The sequence below is a fragment of the Schistocerca serialis genome, chromosome 2, assembly GCF_023864345.2.
Source record: "Schistocerca serialis cubense isolate TAMUIC-IGC-003099 chromosome 2, iqSchSeri2.2, whole genome shotgun sequence".
Taxonomy (NCBI): Eukaryota; Metazoa; Arthropoda; class Insecta; order Orthoptera; family Acrididae; genus Schistocerca; species Schistocerca serialis.
In genome coordinates, this window is record NC_064639.1 from 147,101,235 (window position 1) to 147,120,788 (window position 19,554).

General features: G+C 41.0%; 1 non-coding gene across 1 annotated transcript; it reads left to right on the plus strand.

Annotated features, from left to right (window-relative positions):
* Positions 1-18,890: 18,890 nt before the first annotated feature.
* On the plus strand, positions 18,891-18,982 carry Trnai-uau (transfer RNA isoleucine (anticodon UAU)). Its single transcript is given in 2 exon segments — positions 18,891-18,928; positions 18,947-18,982. It is a non-coding gene; the product is annotated as a tRNA-Ile (tRNA).
* The last annotated feature ends 572 nt before the right edge of the window (positions 18,983-19,554 follow it).

Sequence of the window (19,554 nt, forward strand, 5' to 3'; positions counted from 1 at the left end):
CTCTTCCGTTGCATTCAGTGAATACGAGGTCTGTTCAAAAAATTCCGGCACGTTCGTAATTTCGCGCCAGTTGTGAGTTGCAGCGAAATGCGGTTGACATCCCTGCACGCGCCTGTGTTTAATGTGTAACTGCCGGAAGTTTCATTATTGTATATCTGATAGTTATTGTTCAGTGCTGTATTGAGTAGAGTGTTATCTACATCTACATCTACATATATATATTCCGCTTGCCACCAAGCGATGTGTGGCGGAGGGCACAATTAGCGCCAAAGTCATATTCCCCCCTCTATTCCACTCGCGGATCGCGCGAGGGAAAAACGACTGTCTGAACGCCTCGGTAAGAGCTCTAATTTCCCTTATCTTTGAATGGTGATCATTGCGCGATTTGAAAGTTGGTGATAATAATATATGCACTACATCCTTGGCGAAGACTGAATTTCGGGATTTAGTGAGCAGCCCCTTCCGCTTAGCGGGCCGCCTATCTGCAAGTGTGTCCCACTTCAAACTTTCTATGAGATTTGTAACGCTCTCGCGATGGCTAAATGTACCAGTCACGTATCTTGCCGCTCTTCTTTGGACCTTTTCAATCTCTTGAATGAGACCCAACTGGTAAGGGTCCCTTTCAAACGAACAATACTCTAAGACTGGACGAACTAACGTATTGCAAGCTATTTCCTTTGTTGAAGGACTGCATCGCTTCAGGATTGTGTTGCACAGTTTGCGAATTTCGAGATGGCAGAGTTAGAGGAGCAAAGTGTCTGCATTAAATTTTGTGCAAAATCTTTGCAGAGACACACCAAACGATGCAGGAAGCCTACAGTGATGAGTGCTTAAGCCGTACTCGGCGTTACGAGTGGCTCACGAGGTTTAAAAATGGCCGGATGGAAGTTAAAGATGACCCTCGCTCATGACGACCTTGGACGTCTACCGACGACGCTCAAGTCAGGAACGTCAACGAAACTGTTTGTGTCATGTCATGAAATCCTGAAACGTGGCGAGACAATTCATGGCTCTTACATCAGGATAACGCAACCGCACATTCATCCCTGTAGCTGCGCTACTATTGCACAAAAAACGAAATCACTGTGCTGCCTTATTCTCCGAACTTTCCAGGTCTGGCCCCTGCATACTTTTTTTTTTATTTCCAAAGTTGAAAACCATATTAAAAGGACGAATATTTGCAATGATAGACGAGATAAAAGAAAATTAGCAGACGACGTTCCGTGCGATCCAGCAAGAAGCGCACCAAGACTGCTTCCAGAGGTGGAAACGGGAGCGGTGTATCAGTTGTGGAGGAGAGTATTTCGAAGGAGACCACGCACAATAAGTAAAAGGTAAACAGAAAAATTTTGTGGCCAAATTACCAGAATTTTCTGAACAGACCTCGTACATAAACGAGGTGCATGTCGACCAACCCTTCATCAGTTAAACTATCGATATTGTCACGCGCTGCTATTAACGTACAACTACAGCTTCCGGAAAAACAAATCCAGGAAAGAACCGAGCAGTATCGACTGCAGGCTTGAGGGCAAACAATAAAACTGACGGAAGTGTCGTCAACAGTGAACGAATTTGTTTTCGAACACGACTCAACACCTTCAGTGAACGTAACAAATTTTTTCTCAGACAAAACGAACAGCACACAGCAGATAATGGGGATAAGAACTGAAACAAAATACAGTTCCTTTACACAGGGTGTAGCAAAAGGTAAGGTCAATTCTTGATGAGATGACAGAGGACCTTATTTGCAACGAAAAAATGCTTATTTTCTTGAAATAAGTTTGGGTTGCAAACTTTTTTTATCAGTTTACTGGCAACGATGCGTTTCGCTCTTGTGGAGCGTCTTCCGAGTAACCTGGAGGTGTAAAATAGCATTGTGAGGCATAGGTGCCTAGGGGAGTAAAATATCATTGTGAGGCACAGGTACATTAAAACAGGGGGAGGGGGGCTAGTATGAGGCAAAGTTCTAGGCTGTGTAGCCGTCTCTACAACTAACAATAACTGTGAACTTGGGTAAGAAGTAATGTGGTGAGTCAACAACCGTGATTTAACGCCAGTATATGGCATCACGATAAAAATTATGAGGAAATATCGTCCTATTGTCTAAGTCAAATAGAAGAATAAGGGACCTGAAACAGGGAATAAAGTGCCAAGTATAACTACAGTATCTGCTGGAAAGAGGATCTACTGCAAACCAAGAAAAAAGAGCTTACATAATACGGAGACAACGGCGTTCCCGCGCACGCAGCATGGAGTGTTGCGGTCACCGGACGAAATGTAAATACGTATAACGCGGTCGTGAGCACAACATATGTCAGACCTCTCAGCCGGCCACAGAAACGTACAGCCGTAAAGACACGTTTAGACAATCTAGTGAGAGATTTAAGGGTAGATGACGTTGGTTACTTACAAAAAGCGGTTGCACAGCTAAATTAGATATGTGGACATCTATAAATTAGGTAAACAATATAATTATTAAAATTAAATAAGTGCGGGTTCAGTGATAAAATAAATGCAAAGACAAGTTGTGTAGGGGTAAATTGACCTCTACAAAGTATGAAATTGTTACAATAAAACTTAAAATGAGGGTAAAACTAAAAAGCCAGAACATAGAAAATCGGATCAAAGATAAATGTAGGTCTCACACACACGCTAAGGAACTGTTGATGGGTTAGTACAGTGGTATAATAATATCATAGTAAAATCTGGTCACTCAGTAATCTACCTTTTTCTGCGCTAGAGTGCTTAAGAATCTTCATTTCCTCTAAAAGATTTACCTGATTTTATACACAGAAAAACAATACTTTCGCACTTTGTTTCTGGTCCAGAATATTACGCCATCTTGCTGTTCGCGTGTGTTGCGAGAGGTGTATCGCATGTGGCGAAAGGCTATGAAAAACTGTAGCGCGAATTACGACGACTTCTGCTCATTATTTCTCTGTGTGTGATGTGGAAGTGGTTCTTTTGCGTGTGTGTGCTTTCTGTTCTGTGTTCTTGGTCAGTTCTCTAAGAGAGGTATAGTGTGTGTTGTCGCGAAGTGTTGTGTTTTCGTTTACTACATTTTCCCTTCGACTATAGCCTTTTGTATGCAGTAATTTTCTCCTCTTGTTAGTTGTCGGTATAGACTGTTGCTGTTTCTCAGAATGTGTAGATCGTTTTAGATTTTAGTGGGGTTATGGTTTTTGTTCATTAGATGTTCTGCAAAAGTTGAATGTGTGCTGTCACTCTTTAGAGCAGATGACATGATGTTCGCTAAGTAAAAGACGGCAAACAAAAAATGCGCGCAGAAAATATGTCGCAAACAGCGACAATAATTGCTTAAAATATGCTGCAACACACAATAAATAAGGTAGTATGAACGTATGCACAGAAAAGAAACGAACAGTAAAAATGTAAGAATGTGCTACTGTGTTTGTATAACCATGCTATTTTTCTGCATGTTTTAGATTACAAAACTTCATTGATGAGGGTGATATTTGTCGCCGAAACCAGTTTGGGAGAATAAAGAAATAAACGTATAACAAGGTGTTTTGCATCAAGGCGGACTCAATTTCTGATGTTACTGCTGTTTAACCTATTTATACATATGTAACTCCAAAATGGGGAGTTTCTTCTTTCTCAGTGAGCACATATTTCATGTTATTTTAATTCGTTTAACAATTACATTAATAACTGTCATTGTCCTTGTTCTATCTAAATCCTATAGAAGCAGATGCTCTAAATGCACCCCTCTCGCACAAACAGAAGCTTCAGCATGCCGCCTAATTTCAGGTAACGAGCTCTTCTCTAGTTGTTATATCGGATCTGCACACTTTCTCTCTGAGAAAACTCCAGAGAAGGAAATCCATTGATGTCAGATCGGAGGGAGCTTGCTGGCTAAGGAACGGGACCGTCCCTTCCAATCCATGTAGCTGGAAAATAATCATCCAGCCATTGTCGTATTCGTAGTCGGTAACGTTCTGGAGTGCCATCTAGCTAATACCATAGATGTTTTGACTATAGGAGCGTGTCATGCAGTATTGTTTTAAGCACACCTTCTAAGAAATGCGGGTAATCAGAATGGTGTCATCGAAGAGATCTTTTTCGGCTTTCTTTCTCAGCCGTGGTTGCGTTACAATTGCAGAAACCGTGTATGTCCAGGTATTTCTCGTCAGCAAACGTTGTGAGTGTTCACACATGAACATCACCTCTGCAGCTGATCGCTTCAGCCGTCTCGTCCAGAAAGAAGCACACAAGGCTAAACAAAAGAAACAATATCAGTAACGTTGAATGCTTTACTTAGCTACAGAACAAATGGCAGCTAAAGAAACTCACACAGTGGATGGCAACATGTAACGCTGAATATAGCGTGCAAACACGCCATCTCCCAAAGACCTTTTCTCGAGTATTGCAGGAGTTCCCAAACTTTCAATGTGTACCACTTGACATTTTTATTGGGCGTACCACTATAGCTTGTTCACTTTTTAAGGAACACTGAGGTTGTAGAGGGGGTGGGCGTTGGAAGGTTGAGCGATGGCTGCCGCAGATATGAGGAACGGTACGAGGGGAATAATTTTCGCCATTTTGCTCGCTATTGACAACCAACATAAGGTTTTCGCATCGTGCTCATCACCTGATATGTACTGCAGAAATGTGACACACACACAAGTAATAAAGTTTCTTGAAGCACCTTTTTACAGAGTTGTTCATTTTCATATATGGTACTTCTTTGTAGCAAATAATATGAAATTAAATTAAGCCAATGAACAGAAGAGGAACGACGTTTAAAATGGTTACTAAGCTTTTACATCACTTTTACATCACAAATAATATAAACCAGTTGTGCATGAGAGTAGTAAACTGCACACGGAGTAAGGTAAATTAAGAGTCCAGAAAGAAAAAAAATCTGAATCAAATCAAACTTTTAAGGTAGATCAGATTTAAAAATCAGTAATTATTCGGTTTTCGAATATAGATTCTGATGAAAGAACAGCTACATGTTTCAGTTGGAAGCATTTTGCTTAATATCTTTAATCAGAGCTCCATAGAGCTGAACTTCACTCTCAAGTCTTCTTCAACACTGTTTCTCTACTGATTTTTAACGTACAGCATATCAGAAAACCCTCCTTTAACCCATGTAAGTCGTAACAAACGGCACAAAAAATCGGATTGCTTGTTGAAAAGAGAAAGGTATTCCGTATTCGCTCCCATCCAAAAAGAAAGCAAAATTTTCTTTATGAAAGCATGTTCCATCGAATTGTCGATAGTCATGAAAGTTTCTTTCGTGGTTACTTCTCCCGGTATCATTCCTGAAAACAAATTTCTTATGTAGTCATATTTTGTGTACACTTCGGGAAAGTACTTTTCAAAACTTTTTTGAAGGACCTGTAATGTGTAATGATACCTCGAACTAACTCTTCCATGGGAGCTCGTTCACTGTCTTCCAAAAATGATGCAAGAGAAGGGCATGCGAAAAAAGTTATTGTTCAGTACTTGAGAACTAAAAAAAAAACTTTCATCGTACTTGCGGTTATGTGTTTGTTTAGATTTTTTAACTGCAGCCTTGGAAGTAGAAGGAGCTTCCAGCTTCCTGGCTTAAAGATCGCTTTACAGTCAACTTTAAACACAGTCACGTGTAGGTTAAACACACAAGTTAAACTTCACATCACAGTTACATTAGTCAAGAACTAGCTCGTCGTAATACGCACATTCCGGTTCCACAATATATAAATGAAATGCCCTATAGTATTACAGGTAACTCTAAAATATTTCTGTTTGCTGATGACACTAGATTGGTAGTAAAGGATGTGGTGTGCAACATCGGCTCTGTTTCAAATAGTGCAGTTCACGCCATAAGTTCATGGCTTGTAGAAAATAAACTGACGCTAAATCACAGTAAAACTCAGTTTTTACAGTTTCTAACACACAATTCAACAAAACCCGACGTTTTAATTCCACAGAATGGGTCTAGCAAAAATAGAGGGGAGGAAAAGGACCCACCTAGGTTCAACAAAGATATTACGAAGTTGCTGATAAAGCAGAGAATTTTTCACAGTCATTTTAAATATAGTCACTGCCCCGCTGACAAACAGAAATTATGTGAAATTAAGGCAGCTGTCAAAAGGTCATTGAGAGATACTTTTAACGAATTTGAAAGCAATATTTTATCTGCAGGTTCAAAAATAGCCCCAAAAACTTTTGGTCGTACGTAAAGCTATGAACGCTACAAAAATATTCAATACCTTCTCTTGCTGACGGTACGGGTAATGTAACGGATGATGACAAACAGAAGGCTGAAATTCTAAACCTAGCTTTCAAAAACTCGTTTACAGTAGAGGACTGCATCACCACTCCCAATTTCAATTGTCGAACAATTACAATTGCTGACATAGCGTTTAGTGTATCGGGGATTGTAAAACAATTAAGATCCTTAGACGCAGGGAAGGCATCTGGCCCAGACGATATCCCCCTAAGATTTTATGTTGGCTGTGCTACAAATATGGCACCGTTCTTATCCATCATGTATCAGAGATAATTGGAACAGCGTTAAGTTCCACGGGAATGGAAGAAGACCCAAGTAATAGCAATCTATAAACAGGGTAGAAAATTGGATGCACATAATTACCGGTGAATTTTACTGACATCTATTTGTTGTAGAATCATGGACAGACATAATGACCTTTCTAGACTCTGAGAAGCTCATCAGCAGAAACCAGCACGGTTTTAGGAAACAGCGGTCGTAGCAGTGACAGCTGGCCCTCTTTGTGCATGATATACAACAGGCTCTAGATACCGGCTCCCAGATTCATGTCATATTCCTCGACTTTCGAAAGGCATTCGACTCAGTTCCGCACGGTCGCTTGCTCCAAAAAGTGCTCGCTTACTGTCTCTCCTATGACATATGCGGTTGGATAGAAAGTTTTCTGACAGTATGTCGTCCTGAATGGGGAGATTTCAACAGAAACAAGCGTGACTTCAGGTGTGCCCCGGGGCAACGTAATAGGTCCGCTGCTTTTTGCAATTTACATAAACGATCTGGTTGATGGTATTGACAGCAGCATTAGACTATTTGTCGATGATGCTGTAGTCTACAGGAAAGTAGTATCACACGAAAGTTGTGAACAAATCAGTGAGGATTTGCAGCAAATATCTCTCAATATTAGTAAGTGTAGCTTATAGCTTGTAACAAAGCAAAAATCCCCATTAATGTACGAGTACAAAATAAGTGCCCAGTCTTTGGAAGCGGTAACATCAGTCACGTATCTGGGTGTGAGTGTTCGAAATGATCTCAAATGAAACGATCAGATTACACAAGCAACGGGTAAGGCTAACTCTAGATTGCAGTTTATTGGTAGAGTCCTGAAGCGATCAGTCCTTCAACAAAGGAAATTGCTTCGTGTAGTCTTAGAGAATTGTTCGTTTGTGTGGGACACTTACCAGTTGGGTCTGATTCAAGAGATTGAGAAGGTCCAAAGAAGAGCGGCAAGATTCGTGACTGGAACATTTACCCATCGCGAGAGCGTTACAAATCTCATAGAAAGTTTAAAGTGGGACACACTTGCCGATAGACGACGAGCTAAATTCCAAAATCCGATCTTCACCGAGGATGTAGAGCACATATTGTTACCACCAACTTTCATATCGCGCAATGACCACCATTCGTACTCAGGCGTTCAGACAGCTGTTTTTCCCTCGCGCGATACGCGAGTGGAACAGAGGCGGGGAAATATGACTTTGGCGCCAATAGTACCCTCCGCCACACATCGCTTGGTGGCTAGTGGAGTCTATATGTAGATGTAGATGTAGATGATTAGTGAAACTGAACAGTTCAGATAGACAGTCACTGTTGTGGAAAGGATCTTATTCAAAAACTTAATGCTGCCATTTTTACTATTCGAACGGCATCTGAAGAAAGTGATCGTTCGACACGAAAATTACTCTATTTGCTTATTTTCATTCACTTATGTCGTATGGTATTATATTTTGGGGTAACTCTTCCCATTCTAAAAGGATATTTTTTGACTCAGAAACGGGCGGTTCGGGCAATATGTGGTGTAAGGTTGCGAACCTCTTGTCGACCCCTGTTCACTAGACTGGGTATTTTGACTTTGGCCTCTCAATATATATATTCTTTACTGTCATTTCTTGTTAACAATATCAGCCTATTCCCAAGAATAATCAACTTTCACTCAGTTAATACTCGGCAGAAATCAAACCTGCATTTGAATCGGACTTCCTTAACTCTTGTGCAGAAAAGAGTGCAATATACTGCTGCATACATTTTCAATAAGCTATCACAAGAATTCAAAAATCTTAGCAGTAATCCACGAGCTTTCAAATCGAAACTGAAAGGTTTTCTCATGGGTCACTCCTTGTATTCTGTTGAGGAGTTCCTTGAAAAATTAAGCTGATTCTTGTTGCACTGTTGACTGCGTTTACTTAAACTTATGGCTTGACTTTTTTTTGTGTTCATAAACATTTTATTTTTTTCTGTTATTACTTTTATGTTTTAATTTCATGTACTGACACGTTCCATGACCTTGGAAATTTGCTCCTCAATTTGGTCTTACAGTAATTGACGCGTAAATAAATAAATAAATAACAATAATCATCCTTCGTATCACGATACCAAGTAAGCGACAATAGCAGCAACAAAAAACCATTTACTGCGTGATGACTATAGCAGCGCCACACATTGATACATCGCATAAATTGGCAGCAGTGGCAAAGAGAGACAAAAGCTTTCTAATAACCACCGGCAAGACCGCATCGAAACGTCGCCAACGTCAAAACAAGATGGATCATTGCCGGCCAATGCAGCGACGATCAATGAAGCGAGGGATGGCAAGGGTTTCCCGCGTGCTGTCCGGAAAAAGAAATTGTGGTAAATCCAATTTTCTTTATCATTATACAGTACGAGCAATAATTTCTCATATCTTTGAATGGTGATCATTGCGCGATATGAAAGTTGGTGGTAATAATAGATGCTCTACATCCTCGGCGAAGATCGGATTCTGGAATTTAGAGCGTGGTCTATCGGAAGGTGTGTCCCACTTCAAACTTTCTATGAGATTTGTAACGCTCCGCGATGGGTAAATGTACCAGTCACGAATCTTGCCGCTCTTCTTTGGACCTTCTCAATCACTTGAATCAGACCCAATTGGTAAGGGTCCCACACAGACTACACGAAGCAATTTCCTTTGTTGAAGAACTGCATCGCTTCAGAATTCTACCAATAAACCGCAATCTAAGAGTTCACCTTACCCGTTACTTGTGTAATCTTATCGTTCCATTTGAGATCATTTCGAGTAGTCACACCCAGATACGTGACTGATGTTACCGCTTCCAAAGACTGGGCATTTATGTTGTACTCGCACATTAATGGGGATTTTCGCCTTGCTATACGCAGTAGGTTACACTTACTGATATTGAGAGATAACTGCCAGTCATTATACCATGCATTTATTTTCTGCAAATCCTCATTGGTTTGTTCACAACTTTCGTGTCATACTACTTTCCTGTAGACTACAGCATCATCGGCAAACAGTCTAAGGCCGCTGTCAATACCATCAACCAGATCGTTTATGTAAATCGCAAAAAGAAGCGGACCTATTACACTGCCCTGGGGCACAACTGATGTTACGCTTGTTTGTGTTGAAGTCACCCCATTCAGAAAGACATACGGCTCTCTGTCTGTCAGAAAACTTTCTATAGAACCACATGTCATAGGACAGACAGTAAGCGCGCACTTTCGGGAGCAAGCGACCGTGCGGAACTGAGTCGAACGCCTTTCGAAAGTCGAGGAATATGGCATTAACCTGGGAGCCGGTATCTAGAGCCTGTTGTATATCATGCACAAAGAGGGCCAGCTCTGACTCGCATGACCGCTGATTTCTAAGACCGTGCTGGTTTCTGCAGATGATGCTACTTTAAAAATACTGAATAGTTGGTTTTGCTCATATGAGCTACATTATTGTTGTTTTTTCCAGGTGCCTCAGTAACCCACCTTGTATCAAGCACTGCGAGATTCTTGCTGCCCCATACACCCATAGAAGCGCAAGGTGGGGGACGGACTGGTACCTTACTGGCTGGGGGCTGCCCAGCTTGAGGCGGGCGGTAACCAGTCAGTCAGCCGCAATGGGCTATCCCACCGACGAGAGTCACCCCTGGCGCCCGCACTCACGCCCCTCGGTCCAAGGCTTAAAACCGGTAACTGCGACTCCCCGTGTTGTTATCCGCACCTTCGCAGGTGCAGGCGGAGTGTCCACTCCACAGGCACTGCATCGCCTGGGTCGTATTTAAAAGCCACGAATTTGCCCAGCGTTCATAGCTTTCTCTCGACCCAAACAACTAGCATGAGACCATAGTGGCGTGATGATACATCATCTGGAATGTCGAAGCATGATGATGGCTTGTTAGACAAATTATGGCAGAAAAAGCTTCGCAATGCTACCACTGCTCCTGCCTCAGGAGCCAGATACACTTGTGACAATTGCGGCAAGAGATGCCGTGCTGCCATTGGCTTTGTAAGTAGGCTGTGTAGGTTTTTATATTGGTAACGCCACGTAGCGCTCTGTATGAAAATCACTGGCCGTGCTGTGTGCAGTCTGTGGCTGGTTCGCATTGTTGTAATATTTGCTATTGTAGTGTTGGGCAGTTGTATGTGAACAGCACGTAGCGTTGCGCAGTTGGAGGTGAGCCGCCAGCAGTGGTGGATGTGGGGAGTGAGATGGCGTGGAGTTTTGAGAGCGGATGATCTGGACGTGTGTCCATCAGAGAGAGTAAATTTGTAAGACTGTATGTCATGAACATATATATATATATATATATATATATATATATATATATATATATATATATATATAATGACTTTTGAACACTATTAAGGTAAACACATTGTTTATTCTCTATCAAAATCTTTCATTTGCTAACTATGCCTATCAGTAGTTAGTGCCTTCAGTAGTTAGAATCTGTTATTTAGCTGGCAGTATTGGCGCTCGCTGTATTGCAGTAGTTCGAGTAACGAAGATTTTTGTGAGGTAAGTGATTCATGTAAGGTTTAGGTTATTGTTAGTCAGGGCCATTGTTTTGTAGGGATTATTGAAAGTCAGTTTGCGTTGCGCTAAAAATATTGTGTGTCAGTTTAGTGATGATCAGAATAAGTAAAGAGAGAAATGTCTGAATACGTCCAGTTTTGCTCAGCTGTTTAAAAATCAAATAACCTAAGGGGTTTACCAGCACAGTAATTCAAAATTATCCAAAGGGTACGTTTCAGCTTGACAAGTCATATGAAAAAATGCAATCCATAACACACAGACATTGCAACAATCATCTATCAAGATGTCGTGGCCAATATATACTTTAAAAATAAAGCAACGTAAGAGAATAATTTTACTTATAGCAGTACATGATTTGTTTACTTGTACGCGTAACGCCAGAAATGTCCTCGCGAACCACTATTGGTACGCGTATCACCGTTTGGGAACCCCCGGTGTACGGAAAAGTGGTATTAACAGTATTTGTTATAAACACGATTCTTTGTCATCTCCTCAAAGACTGACCCTATCTTTTGATACATACAGTAAATGAAACAAGAAGAACGAGAAAACACTATTAGGGGTGTAGTAAACGCATTTAATGATTTGCAAGATGCCATAGCAGCTTCTAAAATCCGATGTCTTCAAATCGAATTCCTTTCGCAGTTGAGGTGTCGTTATACAACGCGGCAAGTGGCTCGGAACCGTTTCCCGGCAGCCAGCTGCTGACTTTGAGGAGCTGGTCGTGTCAGAGATCGTATCACGGCTCACGCCTGACTCGTGGTCATTCGAGCCTAAATATTATCCAATACTCTAAAATATTCCCATCAAAAATAAATGCCTTTAAGTTGACGCAATGGCTATCACAAAAGGCAGGTGTGTCAATCTGAGCAGACCAAGATCCGTTTGCACGCGAACAAAGGTACGATGAATTCCCTGACAAATAAATACACGGAACTTATAATGCTGAGCTTCCTTTGTCAGTCTCAGCTCATACGTCTGACCAGTGTTGTGATGTGAAGAAGAATTGGTACTCAGTCGCCTCGATGTGTAACATATACTGTGAAAAGATAAATTTCTAACAGTGGAAGAAGCGAGTGGACCACAGTGTCATATCTCTTGCTAATTTGCTCTCATAACACTTGACCCTGTTTCTTGAGCTGGTGCATCCACAGTATAAGGCCCTATTATTCCCATGGTCAGCCACAACGTATGTAATAGTACTGTATCATATGCCTCTTGTATGTCTACGAAAACGAAATAAACTGTCCGCCCTCATCCAGAACATTTTACTATTATTTGTGTAAGTATGAAAATAATATCTGTGACTCCTGTTTCTCAAATCAGTTTTTTTAACGGTAGTTTGTAAGCCTAGGCACCGAACACACCCTTCTGCTTCCTACAGTATATTAAACACAGGGAGCACAATTGCCTTCTTCCATTAAAAAGACAGATACTCGCAGTTTAAGGCAGTAGGAAATAATAATCTATACTTTCTCCAATCCGCCGATGATCTAGTGATAACTGCCAAAGATAGTGATGATTCTGGTTATATGCTGAGAAAACTGTAGCAAGAATATGACAAGTGAGGCGTGTTGTGGCTCTGAGCACTATGGGACTTAACATCTATGGTCATCAGTCTCCTAGAACTTAGAACTACTTAAATCTAACTAACCTAAGGACATCACACAACACCCAGTCATCACGAGGCAGAGAAAATCCCTGACCCCGCCGGGAATCGAACCCGGGCGCGGGAAGCGAGAACGCTACCGCACGACCACGAGCTGCGGACGAGGTGTGTTGTGTCAGCTACTGCGGGAGTCAGCACCGACACAAACGAGGAAAGAGAGAAGTTGCGATGGCCGGTGACAGGAATGCAAAATGATGTGTATGTGCACACATACACTTGCAGATTAATAGAACTCTGTTTCTAAAAAGGAAAGAAACATAATTTCTCGTTACAAAGTGGCTTGATGTGCTTCTTGTGCCTCCTGCATGCTATTACATGCACACTTTATGCCTACTCGCAAAACATAGGCAAAGTATTGTCTTCCTGCTACTCCCTGCTGATGCTCTCGAAGTCTGCGAGTAAACAGTGCTCCACCAGCGATGAGCGGCTGGTTATGTCAGTGTGGTCGGAAATTGGAAATATGTGGTAAGTTCCTATGGGAGCAAACTGCTTAGGTCATCGGTCCCTAGGCTCACACGCTACTTAATCTAACTTAACCTAAAACCTAACTTACGCTAAGGGCAACACACACACCCATGCCCGAGGGCGGACTCGGACTTACGACAGGGGGAGCAGCGCGAACCGTGGCAAGGCGCCTCATACCTGGCGGCTTATATCGGTGTTGACAAGGGGCGCTGAACTGTGTTTATGGAGGTGTGGCCCTACCTGCTCTTTCCATTGGCGCGCTGGTCAACGCCTTTGATACTGTTTAGCGGCGTTGCGCTGTCGGTATGCAGTCAATACTAGAGGACTGCACGAGGTTTAAAAGTAAACACAAAGATTGCTTCAAGAATGAGAGTAGGTAGGAAGTAAAGCTGTGAGGACGGGGCGTGAGTCGTGCTTGGGTAGCTCAGATGGTTGCCTGCACGGTAGCTCAGAGTGTTCGGTCAGAGAGATGTTTGCTCAACAACGAACTTCAACGAGTGTCATGTGACGTCCACTACAAGCAAATGCAACGAACCATAACGAACAAAATGTTTTAAAAAAGATGGTAGAGCACTTGCCCGCGAAAGACAAAGGTTCGAATCTCGGTCCGGCACACAGTTTTAGTCTGCCAGGAAGTTTCACAAAGAATACTTGGTATATGGTAGTGGTGCCGACGAATACCATGAATTAGATGCTGGAATTTTTAGTGTTAAATGTTGTTCTCCTTTTAAACATGTTTAGCTATATACACTGTGCTCTTTAAACGAATGTAAAGACCGTAGAAGGTATCAAAAATAAGGCAGCACAAGGGAAACTTCAACTCCTTCCTTGGAGTAATAATACCGCAAACAAAACGAAAAAGAAATAAAAAACAATGACAGAAAATAGATGCTTGGGAAGCAAGATAAAAAGGAAAAGCTCAACAGATACTCACAGAAATGGATTACTGAAGACGAAGTACAGAACTCAGAAGAAGATGGAACTGTAACGTAATGCAATCTATTGCAAGGAGGATGTTAAATATGGATATAGCTAATGAAAACAGACAGCCAAAGCAGGTAAGGAAATCTATCCCATAGGAAAAGAGAAAAGAAGGTCTATGAATGACAGATGTTAAACAGCTGTAGACAGGAATCTCCAAGAGGGGGTCTGAGAAGACAGTAAAGCCTGGGCCATTATACATATATATATATATATATATATATATATATATATATATATATATATATATATATGTGTGTGTGTGTGTGTGTGTGTGTGTGTGTGTGTGTGTGTGACCGCGCGCGCGCGATGGGAAGGTGCAGTGGGTTTTGCGCGGGAGGGGAGGGGGACTGAGAGAAAAAGATAATTGTAAATACTTTTTCCGGCACAAACCGTCCTGTTATGTTAGGCTCCTTGTTTACTGACGTAAGTCGTCGCGTCTGTCTGCAACATTTCAGAAGCAGATTTCGGTCGACACAGACGTTTCCTCTTCCAAATACCATGCCTTTCGTTCAAGTATATTCAGTGGTCTTGTATGAAAAGAAGTGCGTTGCTTGGAGCAACAAAAAATAGAAAAAGTGCTTGAAGAAGGGAAGGAAGTGTTTCTGTTAGCACGCATTCGTTTGCAAGCAGGTTCTCAGAGATACTTCCACGATTCTGTTTACGAAGCTAATGGAAGGATAAATACTTAATTCCCTCAGTTTTGGGAACTCAGTAATTCGATAGACATGTATAGCATACACGATGTGAAAGCTGAGTCCCGCTACAAGACTGGCTATCCCTTCAGTGAGGATGTTGAATGGTAAAAAAGTGTGTGGTTCATTGTGTATTTACAATACACACTGCTATTTTCGTGAATATATTATTTAATGATGTTCCTTATGGAAACTTTTTACGTCCAAAATACATACTCAAATTTCGTTTAGAAACACAAGCACATCATAACTTTCGTGGAGAAATCTTTTCAACTTGTTCTTCTCTAGTTACAGAGTAGCCATTAAATTACTTTTACGCTTTCTCCAGTCCTTCATCTGGCAGTTTATGCTTTTCTCTCCTCTGCTCATAAATTTCTTCCCTAATTTTCGGAACTGTTTCTCTTTCTAGCTCTTGATTTTTTTCTCTATTCCGTTCTATCTTTAATATTTTGCTCATTTATGCCAGTTTCTTCTAGGTGTTCGTGCAGCTTCCCAAGGCAAGTGATTTTTGCCTTTCAACTTTTCAAAATTCTGTTTAAATCTGAAGGTAATTGAAGGTAAAACCTTCTAGGCTGTTAAGCCACATTATGTTCCTCTTCGGTTTCTTCTTACACAATCGACGTTTCGACTCCTCTTGGATCTTCTTCGTAATCTTTTAATGTTCTCAGTTAGCTGTTTCGTCAGCATGCTGCTACTCATTCTTTTGATGTGTCTCTAGAACATTAGTCTATTTTCCCCAACTGCGTGTGTTTTTTTTCTTTTCTACCTGATAGCGTACTTCAGTGTCACTTCTCAATTTAAATGTTTCTAGTTAGTTATATTTCCTAATATCTTCGTCGCAATATTTTTTCCCTTTTCCTAAGTTGTTCGAATTACTCTCTTGTAATGATGAATGTTTACATTCATAGAGAATGATTTTTTAATTATAAACATCCTTTGTCAAGTGAAATATTAATCTCTTCGTCGCAATATTTTTTCCCTTTCTCCCGATTGCCTATTAGTCCTAAAATTGGTTCAAAAATGGTTCAAATGGCTCTGAGCACTATGGGACTTAACATCTGTGGTCATCAGTCCCCTAGAACTTAGAACTACTTAAACCTAACCAACCTAAGGACATCACACACAACCATGCCCGAGGCAGGATTCGAACCTGCGACCGTAGTAGTCGCGCGGTTCCGGACTGAGCGCCTGAACCGCTAGACCTAAAATTGGTGTTTATGATGCATATGTACAATCTTGTCCAACTACTCTCTTGTATTGGCGAAACTTTACATTCATAGAGCATGATTTTTTAATTATAAACATCCTTTGTTAAATGAAATGGTAAGTATTATTTAGTAATCTTGTTCCGGCGTCTTCTTTTTCCCTTCGATTAGTTTGGCTGACTTCTCCTCAGAACCGAAATTTTCCTGTTCTCTTGATATTTAATTAATGAAAAGATCAACATCACTGCAATTCATCCACCACACACGCCAAACGACTGGACAGAAACATTAGACTTTCGAGGAACCCCTGCATTCTGAATGCGTGGTACTTCGGTTATAGCCACGGGTGAAAGCATAACCGTGCAAAAACACATTTGCTTAGGTATCTTAACCGACTGTGGAAGACTTAAGCTAACCTTACAGACAACACACTATCGGCTAGCCTTTGTATCACTGCAGATCTTACTACCATCACCAACTGTGCTCAAACACCCCACAAACAACGACAGGGAAGCCGAACACACACACACACACACACACACACACACACACACACACACACAAAACCCACACGATATTCTACAATAAGTGAAAGATTTTCTCATTGGATTGACCTCTCTAGTGGCGAAATTGGCATATTACGGGAACGCAGACGCTGAAGCTGACCCAGAAGACATCGTCAGTGTGTAGCAACAACGGTAACTAACACATCCTTGCACTCGCGCGTGAACTACCGGTGCTAGGGCATAAATGCGCTTATATCCCTGTTACCCGCCAAGAAGGTCGCAGAGGTTTCTTTCCCACAGCGCTTGCTGTGGCACTTTTTTCCTCTCTGTCCTAAAAACCGTTATTTTTCAACCGCTCTCCACCAGCTGTCTCCTAGCTGGGACCGTATTAGTGAGTGATCGTGCCCAGACGTATTGACAACATCACAGTTCCGTATCATGTTAACCCTCGAAAGGAATACTGAGCTATTTACAAACGTGACCCTAAATGTTTTTGTGGTGGTCATGACAAAAGTACGGGCGTGAGAGGCTCTACTTCTTTTTCGGTGACTATTTGTTATTTAACAAAACAACGACACTATAAATTTAAAAAATATACTTGCAAATAAACCATCACGTAGTTTACTGATTTTGCGTAACCAGCCAAACCTAACCAACTCCACATGGAGCACTTTAAATAACTGTGAAGCTCCAAGTATCTTCGTTGAAGATTACTGAATGTCTGCAAATAAAGAGCAAAACATCATCTGCGCTATGCATCGCTTCTATGAAATTGTCACACAGGTCCAGACTGATTGCGTAGCTCACAGATGATAACCTCCGCGCCGGTCAGTAAAAGTAATCTTTGGTCAAGACGTCAACTTTTGTTGTTATTTTGCCTTTAAATTGTTAAATAATGTGTTTACTTCATAATAAAATCACCAAACAAGGTTTAAAATTTATTTCAGTATTTAATGGAGGGTAGTTTTCAATTAAATATGTCGATGACCTTGTAGCTCTAGTGCAAACGGTTTCTTCCGTATTCTTTAACACTTCCTCGACCTGAATGACTGTTCTCAGCACTTCTCGAGCTCTTTTGTTTGACGTTAATTGTCTTCGTTACTGTACCACTCTTTCGTTATCTTTAGAAACATCTTGCAAACGTTTAGGCGCATGTTCACCTTTTTTTACACTCTAACTTCCACTTTGTTTCATTATTTGAGGTCTATGATACTCCACTTCTGAATCAACGGAATTTGCCTGGTACTGCTTGGAAGAGATATTAATGCCTTTCATTAAATTTTGACTTGTTATTTAGGTTTGTAAAATGCATTTGACATCCTAAAAGCAGTCTTTTTCAAATGAGTCGCTAGTACTCCACGTTTCAAATTTAAAAGTTTGCATCGTTTTATGGGGTACTGAGAAAAATTACGTTACTAATTGTCACAAAATTAAAAAATAAGAATAAAGAATAAAAAAGGAACACTTGGGAGAGGATATAATTACAAGCGAACTGCAGATGTTGGCAAATGTTAATTTTTTGGGAATACCGGTCGTTCATTCAAAGCCTCAGTTGTTGCTACTTCTGCAGATAATTGTCTTCCTTCTGCTGTATGGGAGAACGTAGCTACAGACATCTCCCGCGAGATAAAAAGTAGGGATGACGAAGAACATGTCTCAACAGCATTTGAATGGTGTTATTTTAGAGTTGCAGTAGACGAGATACATAATAAATACAGCTACGTCTGCAACGACATCAATTGTTTGTATTGATTACATGGCTGTAAATACCTCGAACCGTTATTCGTCGCTTTCTTAGTTGTACGACTTGCAAAATGACTCCCTGCACGACGTAATCCCTCTGCCATGCTAATTGTTGCACGAGATTTATCACGGCGGCAGCAGAGTATATCGATCTCAACGCTTTTCAGCAAGGTTAGGCAAAAGAAGGTATTGTTTGCAAGATTCCTTGTACAGGAGGTACAAAATCCGCTGTAATTCACGATAAGAGTTAATATGGAGCTTTCAAGCGAGAACAAGTTGATTCAGGATTATATCCGTATAATTCTACTTTCATGTTCCATGTGCAATTGCGTTTTGTATGGCAAGGTAACTAGTTACGTAGCAATTTCGTTGTCTTTCTTTAATCAAGGTAGGTAGCAGTGTTAGAACACACAAGGCTTAGCAGTAACGCCAAGCGCTGATTCGTCCAACCAACGGAGTACGTTCTAAACTGGCGAGCAGCCGTACTGATATATTCTGGTGACGTCATGTTTATCGGCCGTCACGAGTTTCCTGTTGGATGTGTCACGCAGACGCAATGTGATAACAGTAGGAGTGCCATGGAAACCGCAGCTCCAGTGGCGCAATCGGTTAGCGCACGGTACTTATAAGGCAGTCGCCGTGAGCAATGCCGGGGTTGTGAGTTCGAGCCTCACCTGGAGCATAGTTTTACTTTCGTATGGAATTTCTAATTTGCCCTTGCGATGTTAGAATTGAAAACTATTTCGGTTTCTGCGCGTTCTACAACTGTATACATAGTCACCAATCTGTGTAGATACTTCATTAACGGCAGTGTCATAGCGATGAACACAGATTTTTAAGGTAACAATTTAATCGCGTTTATGCCTCACTCACTAAGATATAATTATTGTTTAATTAATAATTCGTGTGATGCTTTTAAATTATGTTACAATTTTTTTATTTAAAACTTTTTTCCTCTGTGCGAGGAGACTATCCGATTCATACGAGTGGTAATATTTCGTGCCTCAAATCCTCTCAATAAGACATGGAATTTGACTGATGGACAAGTAAACAGGTGTGTAAAAAATTTTGTAAAGTATGTACGCGATAAACCAGCTTCTATCGTATATGAGAAGGAAGGGAAAGAGTAATATCATCTATATTAACTAAAGAACAAACATTAGTTTTCGCAGAGATCTTCATGAATAAATGACGCTGTGACAAACGTTCATAAAAGTAGAAATGTAAGTGACAGAATTACTAAGTGTACGCTAG